This window comes from Limulus polyphemus, unplaced genomic scaffold, assembly GCF_000517525.1.
Source record: "Limulus polyphemus unplaced genomic scaffold, Limulus_polyphemus-2.1.2 Scaffold642, whole genome shotgun sequence".
Lineage (NCBI taxonomy): Eukaryota > Metazoa > Arthropoda > Merostomata > Xiphosura > Limulidae > Limulus > Limulus polyphemus.
In genome coordinates this window covers 56,957-76,611 of record NW_013666252.1, presented here as the reverse complement: position 1 = coordinate 76,611, position 19,655 = coordinate 56,957, and the positions used below count along the sequence as shown (strand labels likewise).

Sequence of the window (19,655 nt, the reverse complement as noted above, 5' to 3'; positions counted from 1 at the left end):
CAGCATGAATTTCAGAATCCCTGAGGCTGACGCGGAGCAAATAACCAACTGTGTTGCTTTGTGTTAAAAGAGATAAACTTGAAAGGTACAGCAGATTTCAACATGCAGTTCTTTGATTATTAACAGAAATTAATCATATAAATTTTGGTATCGTTGAAATTAGTAAGGGATGTTTACGATTTGGCTATTTAAGTAAATGCTATGTACATTTTTGGATTATTATATAAAATCTTTATTAGTAATAGTTAATGCTAATTTATCAAATATTGAAGTTGTATGTTGTGATAACGCAACAAACTATATTTTGCATAGCGTAATTTTGGAATTTCATCTAATTCATGTATAGCGATATTTACGAATGGTAAAACGGTTCAATATTGTAAATGTGTTTCAAAGGCAACGAGATGTAAACATTCTTAGGACTTTCTGCAAGGTTACACGACAATTTGTTCTAGGATTAGATTACAATGTATTTCCTTGCTCATTTCTCTTTAAATGCTTAAACAAGTTATAGAATAGGTTATTTGCAAACTCTGACTAATCAGCTAATCAACTCAATTTGATCAACACCTTAAAATTGAAAACAAACACCTTCCGTTGCACTCTTAGCTGATCTTTAACGGTGTTTCCTTAGTAACATTCTCTTCAAGTGTATCAGTGTAAAAATATCTGTGGGTACTTTTCAGGAAATTGACATTATTTTTAAACTTCTATTAGACAGATTGCGTCAAGATAGCAAAATGAATAAATCAACGTAGCTTTTATGTGTGAAGCTTGAGGGTATATTGTACGGAATATTATATCATACGTGTGCAATAGTATGAAAATGACTTGATAACCTAGCCTTGTTAAAAGTATCACATCTATATGTAAGCGTTAGATGGAAAATGTTGAGGCCCAAAAAATGTCCTTAATTATTTCGACTGTTGTTAACTCTCCTTACAACCCTTGATAAATTATTATTAAAAAAAGTATAACAAATACAAGAAAAAACACTCACACACAGACATAAAATTGTAACACTCTTGATGATCTGCAAGGTAAATATATCAGGAAACACTTTCATTCAGGAAGTAGAAACGCGTACTGAAGGAAGAGTCATATTAGAAGTTTATTTAATTTTTTAGCGTAAAACTGCACAACGGATTATATGTTGTGCTCATCGTAGGGATAGAACCCTAAATATTACAATTATAAGCTCTCAAACTTTCCTTGGAGCCACAAGAGGGCTCATGTGAGAAAATAGAATCTTCTATGTTTTTTGTTATTATAGATTCAAAATTGTTATCGCCAAAGAAAAGATTAATCAATGATCCAATTATATACTTTTATAATTTCATTAAAACTATTTTTACTAAATCTTTATAGGTATCAAAGAAGTTGAAATTTTTTTCAATTGTTGCTAGGTTTTTAGCATATAAAATAAATTATTATAACACAAACGCTTTTTTTAGTTATTTAGTGTTCGAAATGTTTTACAAGCTTATAAGAAGCATTTACCCAAACTAACATTGTCCAGGGCAACTAATTAGTTCTGGTATTGAACGAATGGCTTCTTGAACAGTGTCTTGTAGAAGACAAAATGAGCTGAGATGTTACTTTTTACACACCTCTGAAATGGATAAATAAGGAGGAATGTGAAACAAACATTTGCATTTTACGTGATTTTATCACAAAAGCTAGTCCTATTAGTTTACAACGCTTTGCTAGCTTTCGGTCTTTAAACTGCAACTTTTAAAAATTCGAACTTATTTTTTAGCAACTTGCAATTTGTTTGTGATTTTTAAGCCATAAATCAACTGCCAGTTACAAATTGTTTTTTGTTCTTGAATGTTTCTTAAGTACGAACTCCACGAAATACTTTTCTAAGTAAAAGATCTGCTAGTGCCAAGGCTGTGCCTGAAGGTGTTATTAAAAATATATATCAAAGGATATAATTTTTTTACAGTCTCGATATACATACACTCACAACTTTAATAACGTGATGAGCATATTATGTTGAGTGGAAATGTACATGACATATTACGACTATTTTTACTGTAATTACGACATTTTACTTACAACATTTTTCATCGAACCTCTAAAGGTATTCATAGCAATTCTAAAACCGTTATTGATATTTTTATTCGTTCACAAATATTACAAGAAAAATAGCCTAAAACAATTTCGTTACTTTGTACGGTACAACTCCATGCAACTTATATTTTATACAAGAGATTTCTAGTAAAAATATAAATTACATTTGCGATATCTGCCATCTATTTCACCGTGCATTGAGAAGCCAGACATTTGTCATAAGGAGAAGATTTGTTTATTTGTTTTGAATGTCGCACAAAGCTACACGAGGGCTATCTGCGCTAGTCGTCCCTAATTTCGCAGTGTATGAGTAGAGGGAAGGCAGCTAGTCATCACCACCTACCGCCAACTCTTGGACTACTCTTTTACCAACGAATAGTAAGATTGACCGTCACATTATAACGCCCCCACGGCTGAAAGGGCGTGGGGTTTGGTGTGACGGGGATTCGAACCTGCGACCTGCGGATTACGAGTCGACCGCCCTAACCTCCTGGCCATGCCGGGCCCAAGGAGAAGAAATCCAGTGTATACTTTAAATAAAAGCCCAGAGACACAGCTTTTTAAGTGGATTATTTTATCTATTTTTAACTTTTGAAACGTTTTGACCACTCGTGTATTCATAATCAAGTTAAACCGTCAGAAAAATAAAAAATATAATAGTCCATTAAAAGCCATGACTCTGGATTTTTATTTACAGCCAGACCGTTATTCACAACGGACAGAGGACTCGAATATAAAGAATTTCCTTAGCAAGATACAAAATTAAATATGGTGGGAAGCTGTTGTTCAAAATACATTTAAAAATCTAAAATTATTGATGGTTGTCATATCTAACAATATTAATACTACCTTATAAATTTTTCTCGAAAGCGATTTACTATATTGTAGTTATAAGTATTAAACTAATTACAAATTTACCACATTGTACCTTTAAGAAATAATTGTTTAAAGTAAGAAACATAGTAAACACCTTTATAATTAAATGTGGTGAAGCATGAACAATTTTTAATTACATTTGAACAAGATATCAGTTGCAAAATTCACATATTTATGTTTATAATACGTTACCGTCACATAAATGTGAAATATTTCTTATATATATACGTATTTTGTACCGATAATGTTGACACATGACTATTTACAGATCTTTAATGAGTTTGTAATAATCAAGAAAATATTAGTACCAATATATTTTATTTTTTTATGGATTGCAAATTATGAGAAGTTCGTCTTAGCTAAAGTTAAAGTTTATAATAAACGTAATGTATATTGCTCTGTGCTAGACATAAGTACGAAAATGTACCAAGCGCTTAGGTTAAATCATAGATAAATACTCTATAATATGTTTATAAAATTAATAGATCGTTAAAATGGCTTTTATGGGATCTATTAAGTATATGAATTTATATGTCATATATATATATATATTTATTCATTTATATTTTGAGCACTTTGTGAACTGATCATTATGTAGTGTGGATATCACCGTACAACCTATATTTAAAAAAAATCTTATAATGACTCCATTTGAATTTATCTTTTATTCCAGTGGGAGCGGGCGAGGCTTAGTTGCTAGTGTACTCGTATTGTAAATCCAATTATTAATATTTGGTGTTGCGTTTCCGCAAAAACGACCTCCGCACCTTGGGGCTGTGGTTGCACTATAAGAATGACGATCAAATCCCGCTATTCGTTCAGACAAGAGTAGCTGAAGAATTTGTGGTGGGAACTGTTGACTACGCTTTCCTTCTCTTACATACATGTTCAAACGTACGGACGTCTACGTGTAGACAACCTTTTATTTAGCTTTGAGCAAAAATTCGGAAACAAACAAATAAACCTTTTCAAGTAATGATCTTATCTTATGCCCATATACTCATATACATTACTTTGAAGTTTGTCTTTATGAAATAGTAAAATTACTTTATGACAGTCTTTTAAAAATGTAGTAATAAAATATTTGGGTTTATGGCCGAAAATATTGTTAACAGTGTGGTATCTAACTGACAAAACAATGCATTATAATCTATGTAAATAGAAACGTAAGAAACGTATGTTTAATTAGCTGTACTTTTTGCCAGGTTGAGTTTTAGTTTCACTGTAAGTAAACTGCTTACTCTGATCATAGTTAATATCATTTGTGAAATGTTTATATTATTTTATGAATGTTATTTAAATATCTAGTTATACAATATAATGAAGAGGTTATTGTCAAGTGTTTATCTTGAAGATATTATTTAAAAAGCTAGTAATAAATTCAAATGGAATTAGCTATTATCAGTTGTTAATATTAGACTGTGGGCCAAAATTTCACTTATTACGTCTTATTACTACTATTATAGACATAGCAATGTTTTAAAGAAGTTTTGCATATTATATTTTTCTATTTAGAATATTTTATTGTAGAATGGGCCTTATCATTACAAGTAAGTGAAATATTAAAATGTCAGTTATCAGTTCCTCGTATTACTCAGTATGTTCATTTTAGGGAATTAATATTTCCCTCTTTTTTTATAAATGTGAACTGTTTCATTCTGCTTTCTACAGAGACAATTTATTACAAATGTACGTTTTTAATAAGCGATTTTAATACATTATGACTTGTATATTTTTTTACATTGTGAATCACTAGTCAAACTGTTTTCACTTAGTGTTTGTACTATGATGTGGAATACCATTTTTCTAGTTTTGTTTCTACTATTATTACGTTCTCGTGGAGCTAGTCTTTGACAAGTGTTTTGGTAATAAGATAGCAGGTTGTGACCTACGTTTTTGAGTAATATTAAATTATAGCGTAACGAGTTTTGGTATTAAGTATTAATTACTATCATTACTATACATTCTAACTTAACTATACATAACTATATGCAGCATGATATCCTTAATGATTGTTAGATAAAGACATGGTTAGTACCAGAACCCCTAAGGTTTCTTAATAAATGTGAGAGAAAATTGATATCTGACTCCATAATTTCTACTTACAAACCGCGAAACGCCGTTGTATTGATTAGAAATAGGAAAAATGCTATAAGTCAAACAGATCAATAGCAGGAAGGTTGATATGCATAATCTATCATGTTGATAAAAAGTAAAATGCCCAAGGCATTTATAATGTTTTTATGACTAGAACCTTTACAAGAAAAATTTATAAATATAAAATTCAAATATTTTAATTTTGGCACCCGAATCATTTAACAATTGTTAAAATATTAAAACTATATATATATATATATATATATATTTGTGTGTGTATTTAAAAATAAAAATTTCGTAACTTAAACCATGATTTTATTTTTAACTCCGGAAACATATTCTTAAGACAAAACACATTGATGTACTAATTTTCATTGCGTCATATTGTATATGTATCTATTAATGTTGATTATATTTCTTGTGTTTCATAGTTATATAACTTTCTGCACATTCTCTTTTTTAGAAAAAAAATAAAGGTTTGCTTGCCATATTTCTTAACTTCAAACAAATAAAAATCTAATAACAACCTTTAATCAATACGTCCCCTTGTTATTTCGGTCTGGTTGTGCATCTAGCATCATATTTAAACATAGTTTGTTACACATCTTGATAATACCCAAATAGCAACATTGATTATAATAAATCGTTCTGGAAATTTAGAATTTAACTGTGAAATAACTAACCGAAATTGAAATTTAGTAATTTTTATGTTAAAAGAGCCTCATGAATCACAAATTGAGTAGCAAGGATAGTATTTCCGGATTGTTGTCTATTCCACGAGAAATCTATTTCAAAAATTATCAAATTATACAACAAAAGATCGTGAAAGTAATTTTAGTATTTGTTAAGTTTAAGCTAAATCAATAGCGACTTGATAAAACAAATAATATTTAATAATTAATCATCAGCTTTCTTGTTTAAAAATAGAAGCTCATCTTTAACAGTTCTGTTCAACAATATTGCGTAAAAAATATTTTGACATCAATATATTATTAATTAAAACACATTCGTCGGAGTAAAAATCCTTGATAAGTATCACAACATTTATATAAAAATAAAAAGTTATATTTGAGTAACGAATAACATCAGACAGTCATATTTGATTTCAGAATATATATATATTAAAGAAAGAATGAATTTGAGGTATAAAATCGTAATGACCACATATTACTTATATTAATCTTAAGTTATTGATAAATATATATCATTCTTGAACTTATAAGACAATATACAGCGTTAGAGCATTTTTTCTAAAAGATTATAACATAAATAGAATACATTTTATATCTAACAAATGTAACTGATGAAATCTCAGTATTCATCGATGGTAGATCCAAATACGCTTGTTAAATAACCTAGTTAAACATAAAAAATACAACAAATTACAGAACAAAACAGTCTTTGTGAACTGTTCTTTGATAGAGTCTATCATGAAAACATTAACCCTATAATTACTAATAATGTCTTTAACCTATCTAATTTTTAAACACATGCATCTAAAGTTTATGTACACCAAGCTCTTTAAAAGTTCATGGTTACTAGTAACATATAAGTCGAGTAAAGAAGATTAAAAACATATATGGTGATTATCACTGTTAATTATTTTAATTACTGCTTGAGATTTCCTTTGTATTTTACACACAAAATGAGTAATTTTTTCCATTGTTTTGTCCAATTACCTACAATAACTATTGGATGAGACAAAAACATAAAAGTGTTTGCTATGATGAAATAAAGTCGGTAACTTTGATGTTTAAAGAAATACTGTTCGTTATAAACCTCGGTTGTACAATCTTCCCTGTAAATCCATAATAGAGAATGTGAGATTTTGTTGTAATGATTCTTGGCTCATATTTTCAGGTTTGAAATCGTAATTAGTAAAATGCCGAGTATATTTTCAGTTCTCGATCATTACTATCTGTAGTGCTGATGCAAAATATTATGGAAAGATTTTTTCTTCTACGACTAAATAATAAAAATAAGTTTTTAAAACTGAGTCATTTTTCATAAAATATGACACTTATTAACAGTTAGTTAGATAACAAACAATATGATATTGTAAACACTAAAAACTAAGGAATACAATTTGTATGTTTGTTTCTTTAAACGCAAAACTGCACAATGGGCTACGGTGTTGTGTCCACCGTAGGGATTGAACTTCATATTTTAGTGCTACAATCCATCAAGCTTACCGTCGAGCCTGTGGGGCTAAACAAAACAGTAAATATATTTAAGTCATTGTTAGAAATTCAACTGACATAAAACAATGACAGTAGAGTTAAGAAATCTTTTATCTGTATGTAAAAAAGTTTATGACAGCTAGTCATACAAAGTAGTCGATTTACAATAAAAGTGACATTTTGAAATCAGTGACTTATACTTTCAATAAGCATCACAACACCAACGTTTACATGCTCTACACGTTTCGGTCGGCAACATAGTCCACCATCTTCAGGAGACAAAGAAGGACACGTGAGGTTCGTTTATGTACTGGAATCAATTTACGTGTACAATTAACATGTTCTAGAGTGGCGCCATTTACAATATAGAATTCCAGAAATTCACTTCTGTGGAACTGGACCTAAATCTCTATTCAAAATCATTTTATTTTTTAACGGTTTTAATGACTCTCTTATATTTAATTTGTTCTTTAAATTCACTAGTTTAAATAATTTGTCATTGTTCTAATCAATGACATGTGAAAGTTCGTCACATGGTTAGCCAAGATCGAATCACTCGTTTTTAGTTTAGCAACTGCATTTTTACAAAAAATCACAACTACATGAAACTTTACATAATTCACATTAATCCTTCAGTTGAATTTTATTTTTCAATCCTTTAATAATATTAATTACCTTTAATTGAGGTATACAGGTTATTTAACATTTTAAGTATAGATATCAAATTAGCTTATTTATGTCTTTTTGTTTTAGACACTTATGTGATTTTTGAGTAGTATTTAGGTCAACATATAGTAACTAAAATGTGGGGATGTAAAGAAAAATCCATAAAAATTATATACACATAACCATTATTAGAGGCCTAACTGTATTTCTTTGGTTTACTGACTCAATCTGTGCTGATGAATCTTGAATAGGCGAAGTTGCAGACCACAGTAGAGGGTTCGGCAAATCAAATAATGCATTAGGCCTCTACATCACAGAATATATTTTCAGTTTTATCTTCGGTGAAAATAAAATAAATTTGTAATATAGCCTCGTTATATACATTTCACAGAGTTAAAATGTCAGTGAGAATAATGATTTTTTTTTTTTTACATCTGTGAAATAAATGCGCTGCTTAAATATTAATATTGCTTTTATAAAGCACCATTGCAGCTTATGTAGTTTTAAAACTTATTCCATTTTAAAACGAAGAACTTTTGTTAGCTACCAAAAGTAATTATAAACAATTAGTTAACTTCCTCGGAATCTGTGCTCTCTAAAACACTGTTGGATTAACAAATGTAATTATAACAATTAGATAATTTATCCGGAATCTGATCTCTATAAAACATTGTTGGATTTACCAAATATAATTCTAACAATTAATTAAGTTACCCGAAAGCTGAACTCTCCTAAAACATTGCTGGAATTATTTGTTCTTATTTCTTAAACGTGTGTCTCAGCGTTAAATGAGAGCGAAAGTAGTATTTAGGATAATACACAAAGCTTCGACTTTCGTCTCCTTTAAATGTTATATCTGAAGTTTACTTACCTTTTGACAGAAGAATTTTTCTTTGGTGATTCTTTTCATTGCAAGTGAATATGAACTTCTCGGACAAGTGTTCAGTTGTGAGTTTTAATGCTTGTCATACTACAGTAAATAAGAAATTTATCTGTAAAAGTTAATTTACTGATAATATTATAATTATCATTTTTCTCTCTTCTTTTATATTATTGTTGTTGGAGTGTGAGAAACCAAAAGTCGAGCCTGAAAGGAGCTTTTTCATGCTCCTGCACATGAGCAGGCATGATGCTGATTGAACGTCTGCTTCTTGGTTCGTGTGTTATAAAGGAACGTACTTGATCACGTGACTAGCTGAAGCAGTGATTCGTGATTGCCGTTAGGGCTGCTTTTTCTCGTCTGTCATCAGGCAATTCACAGAGATGACATATTTTATCCAATTAGTTTACAGATATAGAAATATTTTCCAAAAGCATACGTTAAAAATTAGTATTATGAGAATCTTTTAGGTGTATAGAATTATTTTATTCATTAACTTTATCAGTACCTGACTAAGAAAATTGTTTGTAATTATTATTTTAATGCAAAACTACACAATGGGCCGTCTGGTCTCTTGTTTACCGTGGGGAATCGAACCCCAAATTTTACCGTTGTAAGTCCGTAAACTTACTGTTAACTTAGAACTGATGGAAGAATAATTTGATTTTGTTTTTCAGCTACTCTTAAGATTCGACAACAATAACAGATATTTATAAAGTTTCATACTGTACTTTACTGCACGTTTCGAAAGATTCTGACATCTACAGTGTAGTTATATAAAACACAGGTACGTATGTTAAGCACACATGAAAGTCTGAATTTTTCATAAACAATAAAACATTCTGCACCGATCCAAGAAAAAAATATCTTCTGTTCAAAATGTTTGACAGTATTATTCTCGAAATATAGATGAAGAAAATATGAGATTGAATTTACGACTGAAACCATATTGGTTGAAAACAACGCGTAATACAAAGTTTTTGATGAGAAGTGACACGTTTCTGATTTCTCGAATCAACAAACACACACATATATATCACAGAGAAAAGTAGTTAGTGAGCCAAAGTATATTTATTTTAAGTATTATAATAATATTTTTTATTCGAACGCAAAATTTTCATTGGTTTTAATATTTCAAGTGATTTTTCACTATGTATTGTGCAGATATGTAATTAATACATTTAATAAAGCTGTACAGACTACTCTGGAAATACTTTATGTAAACTATAAATATAACAAACATTTACGAAAGGTTTGGTTCCCGTGTCCTCAGTAACGTATAATAATGGTTAACAATTTGAGTGGTTACATGTCTCGTTTGTTTAAAACGTTAGAACCTCATCTTCATATTGTGTTGACTTGACACAATAACACAACTTAGAATTCGTCTCATTAAGACTGAGACCCTCATTTATCGAAAGATGCTATTTTATAGGCTGAAGCTATGCTGGCCATTCCTTTTCTTCATTTGTAAAAAAATTTTAATCGAAAATGGTTCATGAAGGAATTAGTTATCGTAAATATTTTACTTAGGAAACAATTATGGTGGACGTAGCAAAGTTTAAAGATGATTCTCTTGTGAGTTCAATTTCTTATGTATTTTCGTGCATGATAAGAAAAGATCAATTAACACTAAAACAAGAAAAACTACGAAGTGTTATGTATGAACTAAACATCAGTAGAAATACGCATCTTATCAATATATTCTTTATTTTTCTGAGCTAATTTTTGTGTGATTTTTCATTACAACTCTACTTGTTACAGTAATTGTTTTGACTATCTCCGTCTGGTTTTATTTTGTAAACTTGTTATAATCTGTTTTTCCCGTGTTTCTGTGCGAGTAATGATCTATCTATCTATTTATATAATGTTTATTGTGATATATTTGCTTCTCGGATTCTTGAGTACATTGTATTCATTCTTTTCACAGGCAGCAACGAAAATTTCTGTATTTTGTTATATATATTTTCCATATATAAGCAGGTTTTGAAAATAAGACTTTTTTTTTTACATTCTAACACGAGGTTCAGCAAATTTTACAAGAATCAAAACTCTAGTGTGCAGTAACAATATTTTCATATACTATACAGAATACTTTTTTCTTATTTCAGCAAATACTTTTAATCAAATCCAATCATATATTTGTATATGTCTTATGACTTCTTAGTAAGGAGAATTCAAGAACTTTAGAGTTTAAAGCACACATATCGTTGAGAATACACATCTTTTTTAGGAACAACATATAACCAACTTGAATAGTGAGCTGATATTATATAGACATTCCTATTCAATCCTTTGCCTGACTTGTACAGTTTGACGCGCAGGTATTAATAGAAGTGTAAAAAGAAACTTACCACAATGGAAAAAAAAATACGGTACAGGAAATTTATTTATATATAGTTTCTTTTGTTTTTAAATTATTTCTTACTTTTACCATTTTCCCAAGAGCGTAGAAGTTCTAGTTATATGTATTTTAATACATTTACCATGGTAACAGTGAATTATTTCTTTATTAAGCAATACTATATACTACATGGGATTACAAAGAATGACAAATCAACGAATAGGTCCAGGAAAAGCATCAGTATTAATCGGACGGACGTTACATTACAACACAGCATAACATATAATTTTAAATAAGTGTTAAGATAACGTTTAATAACAATATGTATTGTGATTGTTAGCTTTATTTTCTCACCTTGCTGTCAGAAGGTATCTTATAAGTTAATGTAAATCTTCAAACAGCATACAAATGTAAATCCTAAAACAAATAACAATCAACAGGTTAACAATTTTTTTTCCTGTTCATAAACTTTGACTTGAAATCTGAACGCAGGATGTAGCGCTTTCGCCATTCGATAAAATGTTTCACAATGTTCATAGAGCCAGTGTACTTGAGATAGATTTGCCGAAGGAATGTTTTAAACAATATTTCAGTTACCTGTGGGAAGGATTTACTATCCTATATATATTTTAGTATCGATGTTAGTTTAAGTTAAATTTATATTTAAAAATTTACATAACTTATACTGATAAATCTGTATTGCGAAATTCCTGCCTATTCACTAAAATTGTAGAAAATTCTCAAGTGTAAGAATCAACAACATATGTGAGTACATAAACGCTAGTGTATCGTTTATATTGTTACGTAAGCTGAAATTTCGAGAAACTCTCCTCACACCTATAAATACAATCAATGCGCCGCGCCAAAAGACAATATATATTATTGGTTTGCTATAGTTGGTGTGCTATAAATTCAGAAGCTAAAACTGTGATTATTATAACGGTTATTAATCTGAAACTTCAGATATTTCACCAGAAACGTTTATAGATTGCGAACATTTAACTTCAGTGGATTCACATCGGAAATTAGTATTTTTACGAAAACATTATATAACTTCATCGGTGGAAACCTCGGCGTGTGAACATAGAGCAAGCTAGCTTTATGTTAAGTGAATTGTATCTATTAGGTAGTCAAGAAATTAATTTCGCTATTTTTTTAGATGAAAAAACCCGAACAACTTATATATCAAAAAACATTTATTAAATGAAATAGTCTCCATTGTTTTCGATGATACTTTCCATCTTACAATCAGGTTATTAATGCCCTGATTAAAAAAATTACTTGGCTTTGAAGCAAAAAACATGTCGATGTCCTCTTTAACACCTTCTACACTTACATATGTTTTCCCATTAAGATAATGTTGCAGCGAAGAAAAAAAAGGTGGTAATTTGATGGTGCCATATCTGTAAAATATGGTAAGTGGGGGAGAACTTCCCAACCCAACTTCATAATCTTGTGTTGCGTCAAACATGCCACATGTGGACGTGCATTGTCGTGGAGAAGAAGAACACTTTTGCAATTTACGAGTGATGGGCATTTCTGATGAAGATCTTGATTCTGTCCCGAATGGTTCACGTGCATTATGCGCCAGAAGAGAGAAGGCAATGTTCAAACGTTGGAAATGATGATCATCAGAGAGTTGATGAGGCACCCAAACACCTTCATTATAAAGTTTCCCTATATGTTATTCCTTGGATGTTTACGTATTGTTTCATGAGAGACATGCAAGTTCAGGACCATTTCACAAGTGTGTTGCCTTGGGTCAGACTCAACAAGCGTCTTCAGAGCATTAATATCAATTCCAAAATGTCGACCCCTGCCATCACAGTTTTTAAGGCTTAAGTCACCTGAAGGAAATTTACTGAGATACATAACGAGATCCATTTATGTGTAATTTAAAACAAAAATCAGTTTTCGAATGCTTTTGTTTCATGGATGACACTTTTTATTTTCATACTTGCTTATGCACGTGGGTGTGTTTTTCAGAATTTTTCTAATGCAGTTTACACTTATAGCTTGATAAAAAGAAAAACGGCTAAAATGAGTTGAGATGAATATATTTAAAGGGGAGCTCAATTATTTATCAGTTCTGAAAAACTTCAACTTCCCTCTGGGAACTGAAAAAGAAATTCTATACCATGACGTTTCGTTTCTCAGCGATGCTTACTCAATTGGAAAAAAAGAGCAATACAGTAGAATGTACGTTAGTTTTAATTTTTGTAAACAGAAGTCATCTTTAATAGTGGGTGTGAAATAAAGATAAAACAGATATCCTTTACTTGTATTAGTTGTGCTTTCTTAAATCGTTATTTGTCATACTTGAATAACTAATTGTCAAAATATGTGAAACGTCTTGGTTTTTTTTTTCAACTCCTAGAAAAGCTGAAGTTTATTTTTAGAACATTTTAACTGTTCCTAAACATTCTCTTATATGTGAAACATTTTGAATACCATGAAGTGCTAAGTCCAAGCGACTTAGGAAACAAGAGACCAATTTTATCTCTAAATAAAGCACATAAATTATATATTAAAACATTATATGCAGCTATTACCCAATACATCAGATTATTCATACTATATGTGAAACCAGTGTGTACTGGTAGTGGTAGCGTAAGTAGCACATTTTACAAATTACTTTTCTGGTAATGAAACTTTTTTTTAAAGAAATGCACGTTTCGTGTGATAAATGTAAGTAATAATTTGTCCAATAGCATAAGTTGAGTCATAGTAAAAGGTTTAAAACTATCATCCTCATTATATTTCAATTATTTTCTTCCGCCTCGACAGTTATTCGAGTCTACAAACAACGCAGGATTTTGCCCCTAAGCAAAGCTATAAGCTATTATGGAACCTTGTGTTTGATGAAATGTATTTTTCACCATAAAAAAGCTTTTAATATCGGAATACATCCCTCCCCCCAAACAAGCAGTATATCTTTCAGTTTTAATTAAAGTCATGCTATAATTCCTTACATGTATAAACAATCTTTAGAGCAGATTATAGAGCTAGTTTAAGCCTAATTTAAGAATACAATTACTTTCTGACATATTAGTGATAAGTTGTATTTCAATAATGAATTGTAAAAATATGTTCAGGATATAAGAGTGAAAACTATGCAAAGTTAAATTAAGAAAGAATACAACGAAAAACTAAGGAGCTAAAACATTTTGTTTTTAGTTAACCATCTTAGGAAATTATATTTAATACATTCCAAATATCTATTAGGTTATTTGTCAGCATTTTAGCTCTTTTATTAATCTTTATTAATGCACCAACTTAGCATTTTGCATTTTTTAAAACCATCTTCAATAAACATCAGGACAATACTTTAGCACTGTAACTGCCTAGCCCACTTGCTTGCGCTTAACCATCTCTGGATGGTAAGTACAATAAACATCAGGACAATACTTTAAATGCCTAGCCCACTTGCTTGCGCTTAACCATCTCTGGATGGTAAGTACAATAAACATCAGGACAATACTTTAAATGCCTAGCTCACTTGCTCACTAGCACAGATTGCGAGTCCATTGCTCTAACCACCGTTTAACCATTTCTGGATAGTAAATACAATAAATATCAAAACAAAACTAAAACAATATAAAAACGTTGTAGTTCAAATAATTAATTAGTGCAATAGCAATTATTTTAAAATAAATTTATTTTGCACTCACTTAAATAGACTTTGATGTACCCCCTCGTGGCACAGCGGCATGCCTGCGGACTTACAATGCTAGAAACTAGGTTTCGATACCCGTGGTGGGCAGAGCACAGATAGCCCATTATGTAGCTTTGTGATTAACTACAAACAAACTTAAACTTCAAAAACATCCCATACGAGCTAATTATGTTAATTAGATATCTTTCAATACAACCATTGAATATCGTATTTTTCACTTAGTCTCTTCATTTTGAAAAAAAAAGCTATCAAACGATAATACCCTTTTCCCACACAGTTGAAATCCCATTTTCCTATACGTACATTTTAACTTGCAATTACTTATTGTTCTGAACTTCAGTCGAAATTCTACCCACTTATCCTACTTGACAGAATGGTTCTAGAAATATTGTCAGAATGGTTGAGCAATTGGCTTGTCAACATTATTTCACAACTTGTTTCATTAACGAATTTTTAAACGTGGTGTAACAGCATAGCTTTACAGCATGGTAATACGTGATTATTTTGTAGTGTGGTTAGATAATTTGGTTTGTATGTATTGTTCGACAATGTAGTTTGTAAGTATTTTTGACAACATGATTTCCTAGCATGATTTTATAACGATTTTAGCATGATTTTTTACAAGATCCTTTGACAAATATTATTGCATAGTTGGCTAACATGGTTTGTATTCATTGTTTAATAGCATAGTTAGCCCACATGGGTTGTCAACGTTAAGTAAAAGCATGGTTAAACAACACGGTTGACACTCTCGCTATACAATACAATTTGACATCTTGGTGAGACAACCTAGTTTGTTATCATTGAGTAACAGCATGTTTAGACAACGCGGTTGATATTGTCGCTACAAAATACATTGTGTACATTGACATCTTGGTTTGTTATCATTGTTTAACAGCATGGTTTGTCGTCCTTGTTTAACAGCATATTTAGACAACATGGTTGATATTGTCGCTACACAATACATTGTGTACATTGACATCTTGGTTTGTTATCATTGTTTAACAGCATGGTTTGTCGTCCTTGTTTAACAGCATATTTAGACAACATGGTTGGTATCGTCGTCAGATAATGTGATTTAACCTATTGGTTAGACCAACTAGCTAGTTTGTTGTCATTGTTTAACAATGTGGTTGCATAACATAAATTTCCCAAAGACTGTAACTTGGTTCTCTAATCAACCATGAATGGTACGTATTTCTAAGGTAACTGAAATTTATTTTAGCGGGTAAGTCTTGAAAACGAAGAGAACAACGCCAAGCTTATTACTTTTCCATAGGGAAACATACATGATTACACTCACCGGCTCTTACTTAAAATATCATTTTATGAAAAAAGCAAACAGTCAAATAGCATTTATTACTCTCATATGTAAATTTTAGTTACAAAAGATTTTAATTTCAGTAGGAAAGCAGAGTGTAAAAAACATTTTCTCAATTGTTACACAAAAGTCTGAAAAGAACAGGTAATTTATACATTTATATTACAATGCTTTAATGGAAAGATATTGTGGAAGTTTCCGAAAGACTTTTAGTAAGACGGCTTTCTATATTCAATGAGAAAAACATATATAAGTAAACAAAAGAAATGGAAGACTGTTATCGAGCCAGATAAAATGTTTATGAAGATACAGATTAATAGAGGTTGAACATCCAATGGTTTTGTTCTTAAAAAGTGTTACTTTTAATGGCACTGAGATGTAACATTACTGGATCTTATTAAGGGGGTTTACGTTTGACTTGATTAATATACTAAGTTGTTTTAACAAGAAGCGAAAGAAATCTTCTAGAAATCAGCTATGTTTTGTTATTCAACTGCTAGTTTAGCTTGCCTATGTAACTGAATATAGCAACTGAAATAATACTTTCAGAGAAAAGACAAAACTATGCTAAACATACATAACTATGTTCGTAACAACACAATAGATACATTTTATTTCTTAGAACAAAGAAAAAATTATACAATTAATTCTTTGGAGAGTTAACAGAACAAATGATGCCTTTATAATCACATTATATTAAGCATATCTATTATGTAGGCGTGTCTCTACTAGTCCCGTCCGGGACTTAACATTATCAAAAACTTACTCTGTGTGTGTGTGTGTCTTATACAGTTATTATATGGCACAGTGCTTGTATATAGCTCAACAAAGTAGTGGCATAAGTTCAGTTTATAGATTTTAATTTTGATCAAAATAAAACTGGAATGTCAGAAATTCGTTAACCTTATGCTTATGACATGTTGACATATTTACTTTTACTGCACAAACCAGAATATTACAAATTAATTAATCTCAGCTCATGACATGCGGGCATGTTTACTTTTATTATACATACCATAATACGAAAAAGTCGTTAATCTCACGCTCATGACATGTGGATATATTTACTTTTACTGTATAAACCAGAATATCAGAAATTTGTTAACCTCACTCTCATGACATGTGCACTCGACTAAATAAAGGATTTTTAAAACTAGGGTGCGACCAGCCATTTTCGATGCATTTATTAAACAATTAATAAACACGTACATTATTATCGGAAGCACAGTTTTTTGGGTATAAGTACAAAATAATATGACTTGAAGACTAGTTTAGCACACAGGCTTGAAACAACATTTAGTTTCACCGTTGCATTGTTATATCTAGTAAAGTTTTCAGGGAATTGAAATATTTCTTTAAAGTTGTTTGGGACAGGATTATGTATTCAAGTGTTAGTTCTGCTATTCATACGAGAGACGAAAACACTAGTGTACAGGGGTTTGTAATACATACATATAGATTATTATAAAGACACAATATTGCTTTATTTTTAATATTAATTACACAAAGTACTGTATGAACGAACAAAAAGGAACTAAAACTCTGAGGAGAATTTCTGTTACACTGGTTTAGTTAGCTCATATTTTTAATGTATCAGTATTAATAAACTAGATGACTACTTATATTCCTTCGGACGGTTAGCGTTTTTAATGCATCTGTTTCCATTTGGTGATTATCAATTTTGAGGCCTAACGGTCCAATATAGTGCGACGTATTGTTTAAATATATTATTCTTCAATTAGTTATTGGACTTGCACCTTATCTGACTTATCATATCATTGTTTTGATGTCTTCAGTTACAACAGTCAGTTACTGGAATTAAATAGGCCTTATATTTATTATCATTTAACTTCCGTTGGCAAATTACTGATTCAATTCAATTAAGGAGTTATCGTTATTAACACCTTAGATTCGATTAGGCCTCTATTACCTTAAAGCTTCAGATTCCATCAGACCTATATAGATCTACATACCTCAGATTCTTTCAGGTAGATATTTTTTAGTCTTTGATCAGATCAAACTGTTAGTCTTATTAGAAACCCTATATTTAATCATGCGTTTATTATCTTTATAGATTTGCTTCATTAAATAGTTACTCTTGCTTCTATGCAAGAAGTTTCTACGAATAACAAACATAACCTCATGCAAGTAGCTAATGAGAAACAAATATAACAGATCAACGCATACTAAGAATCACATATACAAAGGGAATGCTCCCGTTAAACTACATTAACCAAATAAATTGTTTTTAGAGATGTTGCTGTTGCTACATCAGTAACCAGAATAAAGAGAATCAATAGTACAAAAGTGCATTTTCATATATATCGTTAAGAAAATATTAACCAACAGATTAATTTTTTCAAAGAATTATTATAAAGTAAGAATCACTCTTTATCAAAATGATGGTATTATAAAACATATATTACACGCACACTTCGCCAAACCGTTTGTGTTGTAAAACATATATTACCTGCACACTTCGCCAAACCGGGAACACCGAGCGATGGAAAGAGCTTTGTTTGAGAAATTTAATGTTTCAGTGTAAAATAATATCGTAGATAAATATTTTCTTGGTTGGCTGTTTTCTTAGCCCAAAGTAATATAGCAGACTATCTACGCTCTGTCCTCCGTCTGCAATTGAACCCCGGGTTATAATGGTGTAAATTCGGAGACACACCACTGACCCAATTGGTAATATTTCCTTGAAGTGCGGTCACTGATTACTTATTATTTACTATGAAAAACAAGGTTGTTGATTTTCTTTTTGCTGTAAAATAAATTGATGCTCACCAGAAAATAGAAACAAGAAATTACAACACTATTCTAATTTACTGGTTCTATATACGCTTTCATTTAAATATATATATATATGTATTTCCTACTTGTTTACCAAATAAAAAGTTCATAAAAACGTTCTTAGCTAGATAATATATAAAGAGATTCAACTCTTATAATTTTTCCATTAAATCACAAAAGTCAAGCTAGTGGGCCAAGAAAAAATAAAGTGAAATGATTCAAGCTTACTTTCGAGAACACAGAGTGATTTCAAACAATTTTACCTTTGATGCGTCAGTTCAAGTAATGTTAGACGCTGTGTGCCTTACTCAGACTTTCACCAAATATTCCCAGACGGCCTTATTGATACACAGAGAAGGTCTAAATGGGATTGTTTCCTGAAAACGGTGAGAACTTTCAGTAGTCCATTACCCAAGCGTTCTCCATCCAGTATTATGAGATGCTCTTCTCGTGTTCCAGTTCTTGAGAAGGATTCAAAAACAGAATAAGCGTTGAACTTCAAACTCTCGTGCTAGCCATCCATTCAGCACGTCTGAACCAATCAATAGAATCTTCCGTTGTATTACGACGCACCCTGGGTATTTATGAAGACTATATGTATAGATTTTCAATGTAAAACCGATGCAATCTCATTTCATGAGGGAATTCTCTGGTGTCAGCGTCACGCTGTTTTCTCCATTTACCGTGCTGATCCCAAGGAATGAGTGAGTAAGACTGAAATAAAATACTGTGACAAAAAATTA

At 30.7% G+C, this 19,655-nt stretch overlaps 1 protein-coding gene across 2 annotated transcripts in view; it reads right to left on the bottom strand.

Moving 5' to 3' along the window:
* Positions 1-19,394, bottom strand: part of LOC106459642 (insulin-like growth factor-binding protein complex acid labile subunit) — a 29,104-nt gene extending 9,710 nt beyond the window's left edge. Inside the window, exon 1 of one of the 2 annotated variants that reach the window (XM_022386173.1) lies at positions 19,176-19,394. The gene's annotated coding sequence lies outside the window, so the exon portion shown is untranslated. Of the gene's footprint in view, positions 1-8,766; positions 8,970-19,175 lie in introns of those variants that run through there. The other variant, XM_022386172.1, reaches the window with a different exon arrangement.
* Positions 19,395-19,655: the final 261 nt, after the last annotated feature.